The sequence below is a fragment of the Mesoplodon mirus genome (assembly GCF_964341445.2).
Source record: "Mesoplodon mirus genome assembly, chromosome: 1".
NCBI lineage: Eukaryota > Metazoa > Chordata > Mammalia > Artiodactyla > Ziphiidae > Mesoplodon > Mesoplodon mirus.
Window position 1 is genome coordinate 18,693,073 of NC_138976.1, and position 21,939 is coordinate 18,715,011.

Genomic DNA, 21,939 nt, shown 5'->3' on the forward strand with positions numbered 1-21,939 from the left:
TCCACCAACGCTTGTTGAGCACCTATTATGTTCCCAGCCTGTTTTAAACCCTTAAGTATACATTATCCCATTTTACTTCCCAACAACCAACTCTATGGGACAACAGATCAGGTAATGGAATCTTGAAGGGAGCACCAACTTGTTTAAGATTAGCTAGTAGCAGAGGTAGAAGTCGTTTGTATTTGTTTCATGGAATAGATGGACTTTGCTTGAGTCCTAGACCATGGAAATGGGATTGTATAAACTCAAAATGCATATTTAGATTTATTCCAAAGAGAAGCATAGAGGAATGAAGATGATAGCTTTCATAGACCACTCACTGTCTTTTTGTCACCAACCCGAGTAAGTTAAGGTTGGAGACCTCCAGACCATTGTTTTTCCACCTTATCAGCACATTAGAATTGCCTAAGTAGCTGTAAAAAACACTGCTGCCTGTGCTCCATTCCAAAAGACTCTGATTGACTTGTTTGGGGGTACAACCTGGGCATCAGGACATTTAAAATCTGCAGGTGATTATCCTTTATAGCCAAGACTGAGAATCATAAAGCCATGCTTCAAAACAAGCAGCAAATGATCTTCTCTGCTGGACTCTGTCCCTGACCCTGTCTCCCTTCTTCTGCCTTAGGTTGTCTGACTGTCACATGAGAATCTTTCCCAGCACAGCCATCTCCCTCTGCTGCAGCCTCCCCGCTGCTGGTGGTCCCATGTTCTTGACACAGATATATCTGCTACCTAATTGCCTGCTTATTTGTCAAGTGGTTGTCCCCAGCAGATGTTCCCATGTGGGAATGTGAAGGCCAGCATCTGTACACAAACAGCTGATTGCATCACTGTTCTGCTTTTGATCTCGTCCTGATGGGGCACCACCCAGGCCATGGATGACCCTCAGCGTGAATTTTCTGGTTCTCTTTTTTCATCCCGAATCCTTTCTTTCAAACCTTCCTGGTTTTAGAAGTTCTGCATGTGTATTCTTGGGTCTGTTTCTCCCTCTGCTTTCCCCTTCCTCCTCCTCCTTCTTCCTCTTCTTGCTCCTGCTATTGGGGTTTCTCTTTGAATAACACTACTCGACAGGAACCTCAGTGTCTTCATGGTACAAACATGCTAACTAGGACCCAGAGAAGAAGAGGAAGTTGGTCAGGATCAGGATACAGCCATTCAGGGACAGAGCTGAGTTTTAGTTCTTTTATCTCTTACCTTCCTTCATTATCATATACTCACTACTATACTCAGACTCACAGAAATATCCATAGGCTCGATGGCTAGTTCTAAAACCTCCTAGCTGTGTGACTTTCAACAAGTTACTTCCCCTCAACTTGCAAGACAGTGATAGCTATGACTCTCAGCATCATTTAAAATTCATCATCAGTGAGTTTTTAAAATATTGTTCATGAAGTACATAGCACTATGTTAAAAGAGTTGTTTAGAAAGCAGGGACTTCCCTGGTGGCACAGTGGTTAAGAATCCGCCTGCCAATGCAGGGGACACGGGTTCGAGCCCTGGTCCGGGAAGATCCCACATGCCGCAGAGCAACTAAGCCCACGCACCACAACTACCGAGCCTGAGCTCTAGAGCCTGTGAGTCACAACTACTGAGCCCACGTGCCACAACTACTGAAGCCCGCGTGCCTAGAGCCCGTGCTCTGCAACAAGGGAAGCCACCTCAATGAGAAGCCCGCGCACCACAACTAAGAGTAGCCCCTGCTCGCCACAACTAGAGAAAGCCTGTGTGCAGCAACAGGACCCAACGCAGCCAAAAATAAATGAATAAATAAATAAAAAGGTATGCAAACATGATAGAAAATGGATTATGATGATTAAGTGCACAAGCATACGTGTTAGATATTTCCAAGTTTTAATCCCTGTTACTGCTACTCATTAGCAGAGTTTCTTTGATCAAACTACTTTGTTTCTAAATCTCCATTTCTTCATTTAAAAAGTAAGAATATAAGTAATGTTAACCTTACATGGTTATAATAATATTGAGTGCTTATTACATAGCCTGGTACATAGTGAGCATTACGGATAACATTGAACATTAGGGATGATGATGAGAAAGAAGGAAAAGGGAAAAGAAAAGAAAAGAAAAGAACAAGACAACAACATTTTCTATCATTTAGAAAGAGCATGAGGAGTGAGGACACCTAATTTTTTTTTTTTTTTTTTTTTTTTTTGGCGGTACGCGTGCCTCTCACTGCTGTGGCCTCTCCCGTTGCGGAGCACAGGCTCCGGACACGCAGGATCAGCAGCCATGGCTCACGTGCCCAACCGCTCCACGGCATGTGGGATCCTCCCCGACCAGGGCACGAACCCGCGTCCCCTGCATCGGCAGGCGGACGCCCAACCACTGTGCCACCAGGGAAGCCCAGGACACCTAATTTTTAATCTTAGCTCTGAAACTAACTTGCTTTGTGATTGCTGATAAACTCCTTTTTGTAGCTATGCTTCAAGGGTCTTATGAGGAAGACTAGATGGTCTTTGAGGATTCTTCCATACTGTGATCTTCTGTATCTCAACAAAGTTCTCTGCTTATCCCTGAATTCTCTCATCAGCCAAAGGATGTGACATGCCAGTGTCCTTCTGGTTTCATAAAATCATCTGCCTTTGATATCCCCTTCCTTGTCTTCCTAGCCTTTGTGGCATGACCTCATTCCCACTGCCTTTGAGTCTACAGAAGGAGGCAGCCTTGCCCTCTCCCAAGACCCCTTCCTTAGATGTAGGCAGAAGGACCCAGGAATCCAGCCTTGAAGATGAACCACTAAATGCTTTCAGAGATAAGCCATGAGCTCCTGAGAAGGCAGGGCTGTCAAGTGGAAACACTGACAGCAGCCTTGGTTCCAGCCACGTAAATAGTATTACTGCAAAAACATATATTTAGCATCTATGACATCAGCTTGATTTACCTTGATTAACGGAGCAATTTGCTGTACATTTTTCCAAATGCTGTAATCAATTAGAACTCAAAATAGATTAGAAAACCCTCTATGGTGTGGCCACAGTCCAAAAATGGCTAATCCATTGTAAAATTTATGTATATATCCTTTTCCAACCATGCAGTGGATAAAGATTTGTGTCCTGGAGGAACTCCGAGTGGTTCAGGTTTGTACAGTTGGGCACCAGGTACTTTTTCCTTCAGCCATTACTCAAGGCAAATCAGGGGAAAAGGATCTTTGTGAATGTTACTCCAGTTTTGTGTAGCTTCCTGGCATCTCCCTACTTACCAACTCTCCCCTGCCTAAACCCACAACATGTTTATAAAAGACCCAACTGGTTAGAGACCCTTGTAGCAACAGGATAGATTCTAACCCTTTAGAATGGCACTGACAGCTCTTTAAAATCTGGACCCGTATTACTCTTTCAAATTCATCTCTTCCTATGTCCCTATGCATATACTTTATGCTTCTCAGAGTTCTCCCCAAACATATGCTACACTTCCTCACAACTCTGTATGTGCTCTTACAGTTGTCTCTGCTTGTATTAGAATGGAGAGTTAGCGTTTACTGAGTATTTATTGTAGATGAGGCACTGTGCTAAATGTTCACCATACATTATTGTCCTTAATCCTCTTAACCATTCCTTAAGACCCGAGAGTTAAAATACTTGCCTGAAGGTATACTCACGTCAGTGGCGATACTAACATCGAACCCAGGTCTGATGCCAAAGCACTCGGTCTTTCTGCCTCTCTTACTTAGCATTCCTTCATCTTTCACTCGTTGATTTCTTCTCACTTCTTCCCTATATCTCAAACTCTCAAAGTACTCTTGTGTCTAGGAGGAAAGTTATTTCTTAGACTTAGTGACAGTTAGATGTTAGGGGCTGAATGTATAGCCCGTTCATAGATTAAATGAATCCATGTCCAATCTACTCATTCTACGATAAGTGTTTGAGTTGCTACTGTAGGAAAAATACTCTTCTATGTCCTATACATGACACAGTGGGATGGAGTGTTGTTTAAGGAATGGACATGATAAAGTGCTGATTGACAAATGACTTAGGATTAAATTCTAGATCTTCTACTAATCAAGTATATAATTTTGGGTCTCTCCGAATATACACTTCATGGTTAATGAATAGGAATAATGTTTTGTACACACACGAACATTGCCATCAATATCAGTTGAACTGATATGAAGATATGAAAGTGCTTCATCAAGAGTTGTTTACCTGGCACCTGAGTATAAGGAGCTTATGATCTAGGAACTTGTACTGTAAACTGCATGTAAAACTACACAATAAGCTACAAAGCAGCGTAATAACCTATTAATTTTCAGCAAGAATTAGAGGAGAACTGACTGTTACATCGTTTAGATGGCTGCGTGGTTCTTCACGACTTCCCAGGACTTTGCCAAATGCCTGAGCCGTAACTGGCCCTCAGAACACGCATCCTGAATGAATAAATACTGTTGCTGTTGCAGAAGAACCAGACTGGGAAGTAGGAGCCCTGGGCTCTGACCCCAGCTGTACTCCTCCCAGACATTAGTAAGTAAATTCAACCACTTGTGGCCTCAGTTTCTTTATCTTTAAAAAGAGAAGATTAAACCCCTGACTTCATAAGATTGTTATGTGGAGCAAATAAAACTGTCCACATGGAAGTGACTTGTAAACTATAAAGAAATGTATATGTTCAAGGGGATGAACAGGGCTGACTTGCATTCTTAACGGAACACATAGGCGTGTGAGTGCTGTGCTTTGAGGCTCTCAAGGGATTCCCATCCAAACGTCTGCAATTCAAAGGCCAGGGGTTTATCCCATTTTTACAAATGACCATTCATCTTCTTGACCTGACACTTAGCAAATGAACCACATAATCCTCCAATCTACTGCTTAGCATATTCTTGGCAGAAAGGACATTAGAAACCAATGAATCTACCACCCTCCCCCACGCCAACACTCACCATTGTCTTGATGAGGAGTCGGACCTGCAGAGGGCAGGGACTTATCTTCCCCTCTTCCCTAGCACCTGGCACAATGCTTCACCTATTGCATAATCATTAACTCTCTGTTGAATAAGTGAATGAAAAAATAAATTAAATGATTTGTTCAAGATATCTGCCCTACCTATCATAGTACCTGATCCATAATAAGTGCTGATTTGTTTATCCAATGAGTGGATGAATAAATGGTCATCCAGCAAATTGGTAGTAGCTCTGGGACTCAGACCTCTTACCTTGCAATCCATTTCCCAAGACATCACAAGTTAGTGTTCATCCTGGCTTACGTTTGTTACTAATTGATTTAAGTTTGTGCATTTTGCCTCTATATCTATGGTTCCAAATTATTAGAAGAAGCAAGGGACCATGTTTTCTGCTACTGTTTCTCTTGGAACATGGGGCTTGGAATTGGTCATCCAGTAGGTAATCAATAAATACATCTTGATCATTTGAACCTGGACAAATTAAAGAAGCTATTTGGACTGTGACTTCTGAGGAAGAGACTGGGTAGGAAGTGCTTTGTGTGGTCTGATAATGTATTTATTTATGAGACTAAATGTTTATCTAAGCCTCCAGAAGATCTCTGACTTCATTTTGGTGTCTGTGTGCATTTGTGTTATTTTCCATGGTCACAACAGCCCCATCCTTCTGGGGTCCAGCTGGGCTACAGAGTAATAAACAATTTTTATAAATTGGCTCACTCCATGACAAGAAGTGGGAGCAACCCAAAACCTTTAAAAAAAAAATCTTCTCTGAGTCATGAATGCACCAGCATCCAGCTAGTTCAAGTAGGGTTCAAGTAAGCACTCTAACTTCGTGAAAGCTATTTATGACCAACACAATAAAACCTCTCTACCCATTCAGGCACTGGGCATTTGAGATGTAGTTGTTTTCCTTTCAGTCTGTTCTTTGACAGCATTCAACAACAGCGGGTTACTTTGACAACTTCAACACCCAGTGCAGGGTATGAGCAAGTCTCCCCTTTTGTTTCGTTCGTCTATCCCTTTGCTATTTGCTAATACAAATCAATGATCATGCTTCATTCTGAATAGCTGAACTGAGTAAGTTCAAAACCACCATCGAAAATATCTTACAGGATGTTTCTTAGAAGCCAAATCACTTTCCAAGGTTCATCACATCTCATTGCTTATGACGTTTCCTTTGGAAAGAATACCACATAGTTCAGAAAATCACTATCTTGACATAGGTGAGTCGCAACTGGTAGGCCATTCATTTACCAACCTGTTTATTGTATGGGCACTGACTACATCAACCCGGGCCAATAGATAGGGTGAGAGGTAAAAGCTATGGTCTGTGCCCTCCAGGAGCTCGTGTCCTGGCATGACAACCGAACCCTGAGTATCCATTTCAATGGCACTAGTTAGACAGTACTCACTGACACCAACGAGGACGTATGGTGCTCTGGAAGCTCAGAGGAAACGGTGGCCACGTCTAGAGGTGGAAAGGAGGAAAGAGATGGAACTAGAAGGCTTCATGGGGCAGGAAACCCTTGAGCTGGACCAAAAGTGTGTATGCCCTACTAATCAGTTGTAAGTGAGGGAGGGAGGTGGGAGCATTGCCCAGTCAGTGGAAAGCATGGTCTCCACCAGTTCCCTGGGCCTTCTTGTCCCACTGAAGTCCCATGGCACAAAGCAGCTGCCCTTGCAGGGCCACTCTTGCAAAAATAATAGTAACCAAAATTGCTGTGTGCCAGGTATCATTTGAAGTACTTCACCCTCACTGGCTACTCACCACAAAGGCATATGAGGAAGGTATTATCCCTATTTTTGTGGATGTGGAAACTGGAGAAGAGATAAAATATGAGTCATTTGTCCAACGTCGCAGTTAGTCAGTGGAGCAGTTGGGCTCCATCCCAGTTGTCTTCTACCCCTTAAGCCACCTTCTTAAAGATCATGCTCACCACCTCCTTGGGCAGATGGCTTAAATATTCCATAGCAGAAAGGAGGTAAAGAGAGAAGGGAGCTTGTGGAAGCACGTGGGGAGAAGTCCCCTTGGATCTCCCCCAGGGTCATGCATTTGCTCTGTAGCTGTGCTTGGATGAGACAGAACTTCCAGTCTCCACCATCTGAGCCCAAGATCAAAGGAGAGTGCAGACACTCACATCTGTCAAGTGCTTATTCTACCCCAGGTGGCACTGTGGTGTTTTACTTCACTCTCTCAGGTTATCCTTACAAGAAGCCTTTAGACCACTGATTTTTTTCCTTCAATTTGTGGATGAGAAATCTCAAGTCTTGTGTAGTTTCAGGATGTGCTCCATTTCCCACAGCCCGTCCCTATGCGGGCCAGGATTCACAAGTAAGATATTTCCCTCCGAAGTCCATTTTCTTTTTACTCCCTTCCTCTGTAGACTATAAAGTGTCCTAGAGCTGTGGCATAATGATCATGGTGAAAAAGGAAAATAAAAGAGGTCAGGGAGGAAGAAGAAGGAAAGGAAGATACAGATGGAGGCGGGAGAGGAGTGAGAGAACAGGTAACTGGAATGCGCCTACACTCAACTTACTTACTGTAAAGGAGCTCCAGATATTGAAGAAGACTCACTAAGACAGGACACAGATGTAGACATTCAGGGGACCTGTTCTGAACCGGATTTTGAACAAGGACCATCGCATGAGAGTGAATAAAGTTTTCAGTGTTGTGAGATGCCAAATTGGGCCAAATTGGACACAGGAGGGAAGGCTGCATGACTAACCTGGAGTAGCAATGGTGGTGGTTATTATATAGCAATTTGCTGAAATACCCTCAGCATGACTACATAGTCCTCTTACCCTGAACGTCCACCCCCTTTGTTTATTGAATTCAATGATGAATAAAAGGTTCAGTCTTTTTTTCCATCAGCCTAGGGGATTTATTAGTCAAATAATAATTGCCCTCACCTCAAGTTATGTTTTCATTGTGTTTGTTACGTGTCTTCTGGGCTCTGGCTTCCTTGGAATGAAGTTTGCATCTCTGCAAGATCCGTTAAATCCCTTTACTTTGCAGACAGCAAGCAGCTCAGAAACATGAAAAAAAAAAAAAAAGTCTTGAATCTGTAACACATTTCCCTGCCTCCTTCCTTCCTTTTCCTCTCCTCTCTAACCCCTCCCCTAGAGAACGCCAGAGAAATAAAAATAAAGTCGTAATTAAGAAAAGGACTAAGAATAAATTCCATGCATTTAAGCAAAGTTCCATCTCTGGACCCAGGAGGATTGGTGCATAGCTGTGGTTGTGCAAGAGGGAGCGCTCAGGGAACTCATGCTGTGCTTTCAACACAAATACAGCTCATAAGGAATAGTTTATCACTTCCACCATCTCTTTAATTCTGCAGAGCAAAGGCAAGACCTCAAGAAGGGCTCCGATACCACCACCACTGCCACTGGGGTCTCCCATTTCTGGAGTCCCTCTGGCCCAAATAGCTCAGAGCAATTCACAAACATTTACTGATGGAACCCCATGACCCATCCCCCAAGTGAACACTTTAATATCCCATTCTGCAGAGGGCAAAATGGTAACATGAAGAAGTTCAAGAAGGCTCTTGGCTGCCTGCCATGCAGAGAAAACGAAATAGTGGCTGGACTCTGAAAGAAAAGCATCGCCAGGTGCACAGTGGATTATTCAAGAAATGTGGTGAAAAGAGCAATGGACTGGGAGTCAGGAGACTGGGCTCTGATCCCAGCTCTGTCACTCACTCACTGGGGGACCTTGCCTAAGTCACCTCCCCTCTAGGGGCCTCAGTCTCCCCAGCTAGAGAAGGAGAGGTTGAGCTAGAAGACCTGAACGCCCCTTCTGTCTCCGAAGATGATGGAGCTCTACATCCTTGGAGCCAGGGCACTAGGCAGACTTTCTTATCACGGCGACGCCTAAACCACACAATACTCATTCCTGCTGGAAGGATTCCTCTGTGCCTTTCCGAATTCAACCCTCCATTCAAGGCCTGGTTCCACCTATCCTGTTGCTGGTGGTCCTTGACTTGTTGCTGCCCATAGGAATTCTGCCATCTTTAGAACTCTTGATTACTTCCTTTTCCCCATAGAAGGAGCTCAATAAATACTTACTTAATTACCAGTTTCCGTGTAGCTTAATCTTTCATTCATCTGCCTTCATCTGACGGGTGAGGCAGTACGGATCTTGAGCTCAGGATAAGGAGAATGCTTGTTAAACCGTAAATGTCTCAAAAGCTCTTAAAGCTTAACTATCTATTAATAGGTGCCTTTGCATACCCACCTGGATTTTAAAGCCTTGATGATACATGTGCAGGGAGGTGGTTTTTAATGGGTAGGTCCAATTCAATGCAGTGTAATTCCATTTGGCAATTAATTATTGATCATCTACTCTTTGCCAAAAACTAAACTAGCATCCGGAGTTACAAAGATTTCTAAGATGTAGTTCTTGTCCTTGGGGATATTCTGCTCCATGGGGGAATCAGGCAAAGAGAAAGACAACCATGATACACTGAGGTGAGTAAATAGCAGAAGTGTGTACAAGACAAATAGAGGCTACGAGACAAATGAAAAACAAAAGGGCTAATTACAGCTCAGATTTCTTAGGGCCTAAAGTAAAAAAGTTCTGACATAAAGATTTCAACTCTGATGAGATTTCACAGCACAAAGTTTTGTTTTGTTTTGTTTTTTTGGTTTTCTTTGAATTTTATTTTATTAATATTTTTATACAGCAGGTTCTTATTAGTTATCCATTTTATACATTTTTGTGTATATATGTCAATCCCAATGATATTTTATTTGGTGATTAGGCATATGGGTGGGGGAAGCAGCTGCATCTGTGGAAAACTTATATGAGACCCTGTTTTAAAGGATAACGCAGTTGGCATGAACATAGTTTCCAAACTAATGGGTACCAAGGTGAAGACTGGCTCTCATGAAAAATAGGTCCTCTGAGATAATCCCCTGGTATCGCATTTAGGAATACTTCTTCCTGGCTTGGGTTCCTTACATATAAAGAGGGTGGTTAGATGAGATAATCCCAATCATCCGTTCCAACTCTGGTGCTCTGTGCATGGGACACAGACATGTCTCCTCTGTTGGCTCCTACAGCATGTACTGTTGGGCTGGGTACTAGGATGGAGGATGGGACAAGGCAGAGAGGAGGGGAGGGAAGGAGAATGGGAGTTTCCCTCCAGGGACTCTGAATTTTGGGGAGAGGTGAAATTCAGAGACAATAAGAAGAGTAAAGGAATAGCAGTAGAGGAACTGTCATTGTAAATGACAGGATGTCATACAGGTTTTGAATCGCACGCAGTGACACGTATACGATGCTGATAATCAGAAGTCTTGGGTTTGAGTTCTAGCATTTTAATTGAGTAGCTTGGAGATTTTTAGGATTTCACTTACTCTCTTGAGCTCAATTTCTCCTCTGTAAAATGGAATAAATACCCTATCAATTCAGGTGTGTGAAATACAGTAATTGAGAGAGCTGTGCTTTGTAAACTGCACAAGACGATATAGAGGTTGTTTATCGTTGCTATGTTATTATGGTTCTTATATAAAGGAGTACAATGCCTTAAACAAATGGTGGTATCATAGACATTTGTAACAGGCTACGAGGGGAAGAATTTGGGGTAAGGGAGTCATTTAACCTCCTGGGGTAGCCTGCCCTATCCTGGTATCAGCTGTGAGCCTACCCATATTCCGTGTCTCATTCCATAGAGCAGTAAGCAAAAGCCATGAAGTCCTGATGGGCTCTCCTGGGCCCATCGATCTATACACTCCAAGAAAAAGCTGCTAATAATTCCCAGTTCACCCTGGAGCAGAGACACACATAGCACTGTGATGGCTCATGGCTATTGAGGGGCCTCAGCGAGTGAATTTATAGAGGGTTGGTCCGCATTTTTAAGCAAGATAACTAAGCCTCCAGAGTTCACCCTGAATATTTTTTTTAAATCTTTACAAGTAAATGAGTCTCACAAGCTGGGATTTATGTAGAGATTTAGATCTGTTCATGCAGAAGGTAAATTTTTAATTCACACAGAAGATGGAAACCAAAGTAAACCAAAGCTAGGGTATCGGCACCATCTAGTGGGTGTATGTAGCCAGTGCACACAGTGCAGGAGAAAAAGGTGAGCAAAGGAAAAGTGTACTTTTTCAGCTTTTGGGAGGTTCTGCAGTGGTAACAGCCCCTGTAAGTAGGAACATTAGGGGGTAGCTCTGGTAGTCAGCATAGGTCAACAGGTCTATACCACAGCTAACGGCATCACGGGGCATTAGACTAAGGACACGATCCTGTCAGAAACCAGACACTGTCCACTTTGAGACTCTGTGCCTCTGGGCAGGTAACAAACTCTCTAACCCTCAGTTTCTTGGCCCATAAAATGGTAATGATAATGTCTGATTTAGAAGGTTGATAATGAGATTGTATTATAGCATTAATCTGTAGGCATTTGGAAAAGAGTCTGATATGGAAAATAATAATCAGTTTGGTATCTACCGACTTGATGCTACTTCACATCCCTTGTCATCTTTAGATCTCAACACAAGTAGCCATAAATACCTTAGTTTTCCAAATAAGAAACTGAAGTTCAGTATGAGTTGATGACAAGTCCAAGGTCACATAGCCTATAGGTGGCAGAACACCTATAGTCTGTGTTCCGTGTTTGTACCAAATTTGAGCACAAATTTGATATGTTCCAAGCTCTTGTTGATTCCACTGTACCAGTTAGTAGACACACAAAGTTTGCTTTTGCTCCCTCTCTCTGTTTTTCCTTAAGATGAATATTTAGTCATTGTCATGTATTTGGCTTTGTGCATGCATTATTTTATTCAACTGAAATGTGGGTATCCTCATTTTCTCTGTACAGATGGAGAAGCTGAAGCACAGAGAGACTAAATAATGAAGCAAACATCAGCAATGAGTGAGAGAGCTGGGATTCGGACTTCCTCATTGCAGACCTAATGCTTCAATCCACCCTCGACTGACTCATTCACTCATCATTCATCTCTAATTGTGAAGTATGGTTCTGTTCATATTTATATCCCCAAAGATACTTGTTTACTTAAAGACATCTGCATTTATTAAGGTCCCTGGTTTATCTAATTGTGATCTGTTTTCTTGCCCACAGGGGAGTGAGGGTTAGCTTTCATGTACAAAGTCCCCTACAGCTCAGAGAAGCATGAACTGCCTCGTGAGGATGGAGTTCTCACTGGCTGGATGGAGAGGAGGTAAGTTCTGAGTCCACTGAGAAGCTGTTGCTCTATGGTTAGCTTTAAAAATGGAGACTGAAGGGGCTTACAAAGACAGCTACTGGGAATGGTTAGGAAAAGAAACACAGAAGCCGCTCGTTTCTTTTAGTCCCTGTACTATGTGCCTAGAGGGACCCAGAGACACAGAGAGCCCGAAACCAGTTTGCTCAAAGTCAGAGAAAGAGCTTGACAAAAATCAGCTTCCATTTCTCCAAAATCCTGATGCAACTACTCATTTGCTCAAACCCTTGAAGCCTCATCCAGAGAGATTAAATGTATCCGTGTTATAAAGGGACTGCTCTGTCTTGTGGTTGCTGCCCTCTAGTGGTCATATTGCCGTCAAGCAAGAAGATGCTTACAATGGCATCTCAGAATTAAGAATCGCAACATAAAAGTAGAATGCTGTTTCACAAGGACCTGTCTGGTGTGGTTACACAGAGAGTCTCAGAGGACGATGAGCAACAATAACACAAAATACTGGGAGTTACTTTTATTCTGGTCTTTGCAACAGTGTGTTGTCTGAAATATACATTAGAGGAAAACATTCTTTAAATTTTTCTAATCTAAGATTTGCGTGTGCACGCACGCACACACACACACAGACAACACATGCTCCTTGGAGCACAATCTGAGAAGTGCTGATCTAGTGCTCTTTTTGCTGTACTAAAACATTAATTTCCATTTTAAGATGAGACCATTGACTCACAGAAGGACAGTCATCATGCAGTGGTCCAATGTAGTGCTTATACAATGACATTGTCTTTTGGAAGTATGTATCCAGACAGAGGCTTCATCAGCCTGCACACCTGCATGAACTGTGCTCAGCAGACACCCATGGCAACCCATGATGGACTGCAGTGAGAATAAGAAATCAACTCTGTTAAGTCATTGAGAGCTTTGGGTTATTCACTACTATAAGAGAACCTTGCCTATCCAGAGTAATAGGTCACATCTTCCACTTGCCAGCTTCTGTTGAGCTCCCCTCTGGGTTAAGGGGTGCTGAGGGCAAGAAGACTGGCCATTTCTCATGCCTGCTGGACTTCTCACTCTCCAGGTCTAGTAGAAAATTGCAGCTTTTTTTTTTCTCTCTTGAGGATAATTTCCCTCACTTGTCAGAGTTTCCATGTTGAACACCTCTCCCTGCAGTTTCCTTGACCCCAGGCTTCTCCAGCTCTATTCTGGGAGGCCTCTGGGGATCTGTCCTTATTCCACAGGCTTTCAAATGTCCGCCACCAGTCCCTTTTTGCTGAGTTTTCCTTGTTCCTCCACACGCCTATTGGACAAGACCCACCAAGAAGACCCCACTTAACTCTATTTCTCACTTAGCCCACATATGTTCCTGGGGAAGCAAGCACAGTCCCCCTGCCCTGATAAACCTAAATGCAGGTCTGTCGCAATGCAACAGCTTCTCCTGGCTCTGATCCAAAGCAGTTAGCCTTTCTTTTCCCTTCCACATTTACTGGGTTGAATCCAAGCCTCATTTTCAATAAATCCCTTCTTGATTTTGTTAACTTTTTTTTAATCTGTGTTTAAGTTTCATTTTTAAATTCATATCATTATTAATTAACTCATTAATTCTATTTTCTTTAGTCTTACTTGTTATTTTCTAACTTGCTGGATGCTTGCTTGCATTGTTGATCCATAGCCATTTCCCTTTTCTATTATTGAGGCGATCATACCTCTTGAAATACTGTTTTCACCATATACCACAGTTTTGACAAGTTAGTGTTTTATTACACTTATGCATGTAGGAGTTTTCCCATGTAGATTGTGTGTGCCTGGTGGCTTTAGTGGAAGAGCTGGAGCTGAAGCGATTATGGGCTGGGGCTTTTCCCTGGGTGCGTCAGAAGCTGCCACCTTGGCAGGGGTGGGCTGAAACCAGAAGGGCCACAGCTGGAGATATGTCCTCCCCAGGTATGTCAGAAGTCACTGCCTTGGCAGGGGTGGGTTGGAGTCAAAAGGGTAGAGTTGGAGCTTAGCACAGGCTAGAGCTCCTCCCCGGAAATGTCAGAAGCCACCGCCTTGGTGGGGGGGTGAGGGTGGAGTCAGAGTCAGGTGCAGGCTGGGGGGTGTGCCGGAGCAGCCTTGGCAGACTGGCTAGAGTGTCAGGCACTTTTCAATCTGCAGCCTGTGAGTGGGACTCGGAGCAAGTAAGTTTTTGCACACACCCTTTAAAAGCAGAGTCTCAGTTTCCTACAGCCCTCAGGTTTTCCTGGTTGTAAACTCAGCTGGTTTTCAAAACCAGTAAAGAGGGCTTGTCTTCCTAGTGCTAGTCCCCAGGGCTGTGGTGCCCAATGTGGGGCTCTAACCCCTTGCTCCTTAAGGAGGACCTCTGAGTTTGTGATATCCCCTTCCTCTTTTGGGTCACCCACCAGTGTGTGTGTGTGTGTGTGTTTTATATCCTTAATTGTAGAAGAGCTATTCTGCTAGTCTCCAGGTCATTCTCAGAGAGAGTTGTTCTATATGGAGTTGTAGCTGGTGTGTTGCTGGGAGGAGGTGAGCTAGGGGGTCTTCCTACTCTGCCGTCTTCTTCATTCTCTTCCTTGAAAGAGAATTCGGTAAGTACACACTTATGTGTACACATTGGATACATATTTGTCTTTTCTCACTACTTTGAAGTTATTTTGCCAATGTTCTTTGATTTTTATTGTTGACAAGTCTATTCTTAGTCCATTTGCTGTTCCTTTGTAGCTAGGTGGCTTTTCGGTATGGCTGCTTTAAAGATGTTCTTTGCATTATTGTGGTGGAATTGTTCTTCACTTGCAAAACGGTGTGTATTATTAGACCATTTTATTCCATTCCATTCTCTATGTCCCTTTAACCAATTCTGTTATGGTACATCTCTGTTTCTTTGTGTTGTACTGAAGCGTTATTTTCAGAACTACTTTATAATAATTTTCTCTTGAGTTATACCTAATATGCTGTTTCATCCATCTACTAAGGTTTTAATTTAATGATTTGAATTTTCATTTCTTAGAGTTTTAATTTGTGGGTAAGACTTTAAAAAATGTTCTTAGTCATTTTGTTTCTACATGTTTGGGGAAGGGGCAAAGACAACAATTGGTCATTTTTAATAGTTTGTTACATTTTGAGCTAATTTTTTTATATGGCGTAAGGTAGAAATCTACATTAATTCTTTCCATATAAATATCCAGTCATCCCAGCAACATTTGTTAAAGAGACTATTTTTTCCCATTTGAATGGTCTTGGTACACTTGTCCAAAATCAATTGCCCTTAGATGTTTAGGGTTCATTACTGGGTTATCAATTCTATTCTTTTGGTGTATATGTTTAGCTTTTTATCAGTGCCACACTGTTTTCATCACTGTAGCTTTATGGTAAACTTTGAAATTGGAAAGTGCAATTTCTCTAGCTTGGTTCTTCTTTTACAATATACTTTTGGTGATTCTGGGCCTTTTGTAATCCCATATGAATCTGGATCAGTTTTTCAATTTCTTCAAAACATGCTGTTAATTTTAATGGAAATTGAATTGAATATGTGGATCACTTTGGGCAGTTGTGCCATCTTAACAGTATTGTCTTGTAATCCGTGAACACAGGATCTTTCCATTTGTTTGTTCTTTTAAAATTTCTTTCAGCAAAGTTTTGTTGATTTCAGTGTAAAAGTTTTCCACTCCCTTGGTTAAATTTTTTTTTTTCTTTTTTTTTTATGCTGTACGCGGGCCTCTCACTGTTGTGGCCTCTCCCGTTGCGGAGCACAGGCTCTGGACGTGCAGGCCCAGCGGCCATGGCTCACGGGCCCAGCCGCTCCACGGCATGTGGGATCTTCCCGGGGCACGAACCCGTATCCCCTGCATCGGCAGGTGGACTCTCAACCACTGTGCCACCAGGGAAGCCCCTTTGGTTAAATTTATTCCTAGGTATTTTGTAGTTTTGAATGCTATTGTAAATGGAATTGTTTTTATTATTTCCTTTTGGGGTTGTTCATAGTTAGTATATAGAAATATAACTGATTTTTGTTTATCTATCTTATACTGTCTCTCAAAATCTAAAAGGTAATCTTTTGTCATTAGGGATACTTTTGTGGAAAAGAAGGTTGGAAAAATCTTAAGGTTTGGGATCTTGAAAAAAAATCTCCAATTAAAGCTAATGATTCTGGGCTTCCTGGTGGTGCAGTGGTTAAGAATCCTCCTGCCAATGCAGGGGACACAGGTTCGAGCCCTGGTCTGGGAAGATCCCACATGCCGCGGAGCAACTAAGCCCGTGCACCACAACTACTGAGCCTGTACTCTACTGCCTGTGAGTCACAACTACTGAAGCCTGTGTGCCACAACTACTGAAGCCCACGCGCCTAGAGCCCGTGCTCCGCAACAAGAGAAGCCACCGCAGGGCCTCCCTGGTGGCGCAGTGGTTGAGAGTCCGCCTGCTGATGCAGGGGATACGGGTTCGTGCCCCGGTCTGGGAGGATCCCATATGCCGCGGAGCGGCTGGGCCCGTGAGCCATGGCCGCTGGGCCTGCGCATCCGGAGCCTGTGCTCCGCAACGGGAGAGGCCACAACAGTGAGAGGCCCGCATACCGCAAAAAAAAAAAAAAAAAAAAAAAAAAGAGAAGCCACCGCAATGAGAAGCCCGCACACTGCAACAAATAGTAGCCCCTGCTCATCGCAACTAGAGAAAGCCTGCATGCAGCAATGAAGATCCAACACAGCCAAAAAATAAATTAAAAAAAAAAAAGCTATGATTCTTTTTTTTTTATTGAAGAATAGTTGGTTTGCAATATTGTGTTAATTTCAGGTATACAGCATAGTGATTCAGTTATTTTTTCTGATTATATTCCTTTATAGGTTATTACAAAATACTGAATATAATTACCTGTTATACAGTACATCCCTGTTGCTTATCTATTTTACATATAGTAATTCGTATCTGTTAATCCCTTACTCTTAATTTGTTCCTCCCCACCTCCCTCTCCCCTTTGGTAACTGTAAATTTGTTTTCTATGAGACTGCTTCTGTTTTGTATATAGATTCATTTGTATTATTTTTTAGATTCCACACATAAGTGGTATCATACAACGTTTGTCTTTCTTTGTCTGACTTACTTCACTAAGTATAATATTCTGTAGGTCCATCCACGTTGCTGCAAATGGCAATATCTCATTCTTTTATTGGCTGAGTAATATTCCATTGTATATATATACACCACATCTTCTGAAGCTAATCATCTGCTGACGGGCACTTGTATCGTTTCCATGTCTTGGCTACTGTAAATACTGCTGCTATGAACATTGGGCTACATGTAGTTTTTGAATTAGTGTCTTCATTTTTTCTGGATATATACCCAGGAGTGGGATTGCTGGGTCGTATGGTAGTTCTATTTTTAGTTTTTTAAGGAAGCTCCGTACTGTTTTCCATAGTGGCTGCATCAATTTACATTCCCACCAACAGTGTAGGAGGGTTCTCTTTTCTTCACACCCTCTCCAGCATTTATTATTTGTAGGCTTTTTGATGACGTTATGACATAGCCATTCTGATAGGTGTGAGATTTGTGGTTTTGATTTACATTTCTTTAATAATTAGCAATGTTGAGCATCTTTTCATGTGCCTGCTGGCCACCCGTATGTCTTCCTTGGGAAAATGTCTATTTAGGTCTTCTGCCCATTTTTTGATTGAGTTGTTTGTTTTATTGATACTGAGTTGTATGAGTTGTTTGTATATTTTGGTTATTAAACTCCTGTTGGTCACATCATCTGCAGATATTTTCTCCCATTCTGTAGTTTGTCTTTTCATTTTGCTGATAGTTCCCTTTGTTATGGAAACGCTTTTAAGTTTGATTAGGTCCCACGTGTTTATTTTTGCTTTTATTTCTTTTGTCTTGGGAAACTGATCCAAGAAAAGATTGCTACAATTTATGTCAGAGAATGTTTTGCCTGTGTTCTCTTCTAGGGGTTTTATGGTGTCATGTCTGATATTTAGGTCTTTAGACCATTTTCAGTTTATTTTTGAATATGGTGTGGGTAAGTGTTCTAATTTAATTGATTTACATGTAGCTGTCCAGCTTCCCAACACCACTTGCTGAAGAGACTGTCTTTTCTCTATTGTATATTCTTGCCTCCTTTGTCATAGATTAATTGACCTCGGTACATGGGTTTATTTCTGGACTCAAAGCTAATGATTCTTGAATTCACCAGTATAACTGAGCAAGGTTTGGCTCCCAAGCATAAGAGGAAGGTAGGAAGAGGAGGGAAATTGCTGTAAGGGTACTGCAGGTCTAAATTCTGTGTATTCCTCTGCTACCACTAGAGGTGTCTGAGGAAAGCCTAGAAGACAGAAAATTTTATCAGATCCTGCCTACATGACTAGAGGTAGATCTCACTCAAGGTCTGGAACGTTTACTAGAAACAAAAACGTTTCAGTCCCCTCTTTTTCCTAGAAAGGGCTGGACATTTTCCTTGAAATTAGTTCTCATTACCAAGTGGTAGCTTTAAAAACTTATTTTTTAAGGTCATTTTTTTCCCTTTGAAAGTCCTCCAAAGGGGAAAAAAAAAGGACCCAGTTTTCCAGATTTCAGATAAATAGACATAGAAAAATACACAATTCCTTACAGAAGAATTCCAATTAATAAATGTAGAGGGAAGGCAAGCAATAGAAAATAACCATTAGAACACCACAGGAATAATTGCTACAGGCAAGACCCATCAAAGGTTGCTAAAATGGGTCATAGAACGTTAAACAGAAATGGGATATTTGCACAATGTCAAAATGGAATATTTGCACCAGTATATTACATGATTATAAAGTGAAGCTACTAAGTTTATGGGGGATACTTCTGTCATCCCTCACCTTACCAAATGATCAAGGTTAACATAGCCAGTACTACATATTGACATGGTACCTCCTAACATGATGCAGCGAGTACTGCATAGAGTCCGAACCGTGTGCATTCCTTTGCTTGCAGTAGTGCTGTCTGAGGAGAGTCTCACAAGATAGAAATTTCATCAGATCCTGCTTGCATGGTTAGAGATAAATCTCGCTCAAAGCTTGGGAGACTTATTAAAAACAAAAATGCTGGGGCTTCCCTGGTGGCGCAGTGGTTGAGAGTCCGCCTGCCGATGCAGGGGACACGGGTTCGTGCCCCGGTCCGGGAAGATCCCACATGCCGCGGAGCGGCTGGGCCCGTGAGCCATGGCCGCTGGGCCTGCACATCCGGAGCCTGTGCTCCGCAATGGGAGAGGCCACAACAGTGAGAGGCCCGCGTACAGCAAGGAAAACAAACAAACTAAAAAACAAAACAAAACAAAAATGCTTCTGTCCCCTCTTTTTCCTGGAAAGGGCCAGAAATTTTCCTTGAAATTACATATAATGGCATCCAGAAGAGTAGAGTATGTAGGAATAAATCCAAACAAAAAGTGAAAGACATGTACACTGAAAAGGGACAAATCGCCTTTAGGGTTTCCTTAGTGGGAAGTAAGACAAAATCTGAATATAATCAAAAGAAAATATAAGAACATCCGCATTGAGGGATGTTCCACAAAATAACTGACCATTACTCTTCAAAAGTATTAAAGTCATAAAAGATGAGCAAAAACTGAGAATTTGTCAAGATTAAAGGTGTCTATAGAGACAGAATAACTAAATGTGGTGTGGAATTCTGGATTGGATCCTAGAACAGAAAAAGGACATTAGTGTAAAAACTGGTGAGGTCAATAAGCTCTCTACTTTATGAATAGTGTTATACCAAGGTTGATTTATTAGTTTGGGCCATATCTTCTGATAATGTAAGATACTAATATAAGGGGGAAGCTGAGTGAAGGATTTATGAGGTCTATACTGTTTTTGCAACTCCTCTGTAAGTCTAAAATGATCTCAAAATAAAATAGAAATTAACCATGAAAAAACAGACAAATATTGTACTGCATACAATTCACCATGTTCCCTTACCCTTTGTAAACCCATTCCTGGTGGCCATTATAAGAAATCTCGAATGCATGACAAGGTGTTAGGATTGGAGTTTGACTGAAACAGATTAACGATGACTCTGTCGGGGCAGGAGATGGCAGGCTGTTGATATCTTTCTCACTACCCCCTGAAAAATTAAAAGAACAAGACTTTTAAAGATGGTGTATAGGATGGGATGACCATCATGGGATGGTCATTAATGTTGTTGCTGTTTGCTTATATTTTGAGGGAACAGGAGACGTTGTGGAGAGGTTGCAGTTCTTCATTTAACAGAGGTGCTAAAGTCAAGAGAAAGTGGTGCATCTCCTTTTGTTTTTTCTGTAGGGGCATTTTAAAAAATAACACTGATCTGGATTGAATCCAGAATCTCCCACTTAAAGATGTTCAGCTTTGGGAAAAGTATCTAAGTTTCTTCACCTTCCTCAATTGAAAAACATGGAAAGTAATGCAAACTCTGTAAGGAATATTGGAGGAACTGCATGAATACATAGACACTCCATACTGATTAGCATTATTATGAACAACTATAAGAACATAGAGAATATAGAGCTTTTGTGAAAATAGGAGATCTCTCAGGAGAGATGCAACCAGGGGTACTTGTCCCCATGAGTGGAGAGCAAGCTGGATGTTTTTTAGGACACACTTGCCTACTATCTACTATCAGACAAGCAAGTACATACAAAAAGGAGATGCTATCTGACTGTCTTGCCTTTATGTCTCAAAATATATATTAAATAACACTGTTTTAAAATGAGGTCGTTTGCACAAATGAACATATCATACCTACAAAACAAACTCACAGACATAGAGAATAGACTTGTGGTTGCCAAGGAGGAGAGGGGATTGAGAAGGGAAGGATTGGGAGTTTGGGATTAGCAGATGCAAACTAGTATAATATATACAGGATGGATAAACAACAAGGTCCTACTGTATAGCACAGGGAACAATAGTTAATATCCTGTGGTAAACCATAGTGGAAAAAATATGAAAAAGAATATATATATGTATAACTGTGTTGCTTTGCTGTACAGCAGAAATTAACACAACGTTGTAAATCAAATATACTTCAATAAAATTAAAAATAAATAAAATGAGGTCGTTTGGGAGGGAAGTACCTGCTGTACCTAAGAGGACTGGTTCTGGAGTCATAACATCTGGGCTTGAATTCCAGTTCTGCCACCTGTTAGCTAAGTGTCCTTGGGAAAATTCCTCAACTTCTGTGCACTTCATCTTTCTCATCAATAAAGTAGGTATATAATAATTTAAGCCATGTGTTGATGTGGTTATCTAATGAGTCTGTATATCTTAAGCACTTAGAACAATACCAGCAATAGAGTAAGAACACAGTCATTTATTTACTATCATATTTCAGCAGAATGTGTCCAGGAAAGTTCTGCTTCTAATCTATCCATAGGCTGACAATACACTAGTCTTGGTCATGTCATGAATTCTTGATCTTATCCCTCCATCTACTAGGGTGGTTTTATATCAACCCTTTGGCCCTCTGTGCCATTTTCAAGTGGGAAGAGTCACATCTGAACAACCCATCTCAGCAAGCAAGGCTTAAGGGATTAGTTTTGATAAGGCCAAACATACGATGATGTTATTATTACACCTAATCATTAACCCCAAGAATTTTCTTAATTTTCAGTATTGGGTTTCTAAAACATGAACCCGTCTGGATAGATAAAATAATCAGCCATCTGTGACCCAGCCCTGAATGTCAATGGCTTTTTACAAATGGGCTCATTTTCTGTTATATTCATTTTATGTTATATCTGTGTATACTGGCTGACGTTTTTGGTAGAGATCAATTTTTTAAAATACTTCATAGGTACCAATTTCCTCTACTGGACAGAGAGGAATATTGACAAATAAGTTATCACAGAATCATATTTAGCTG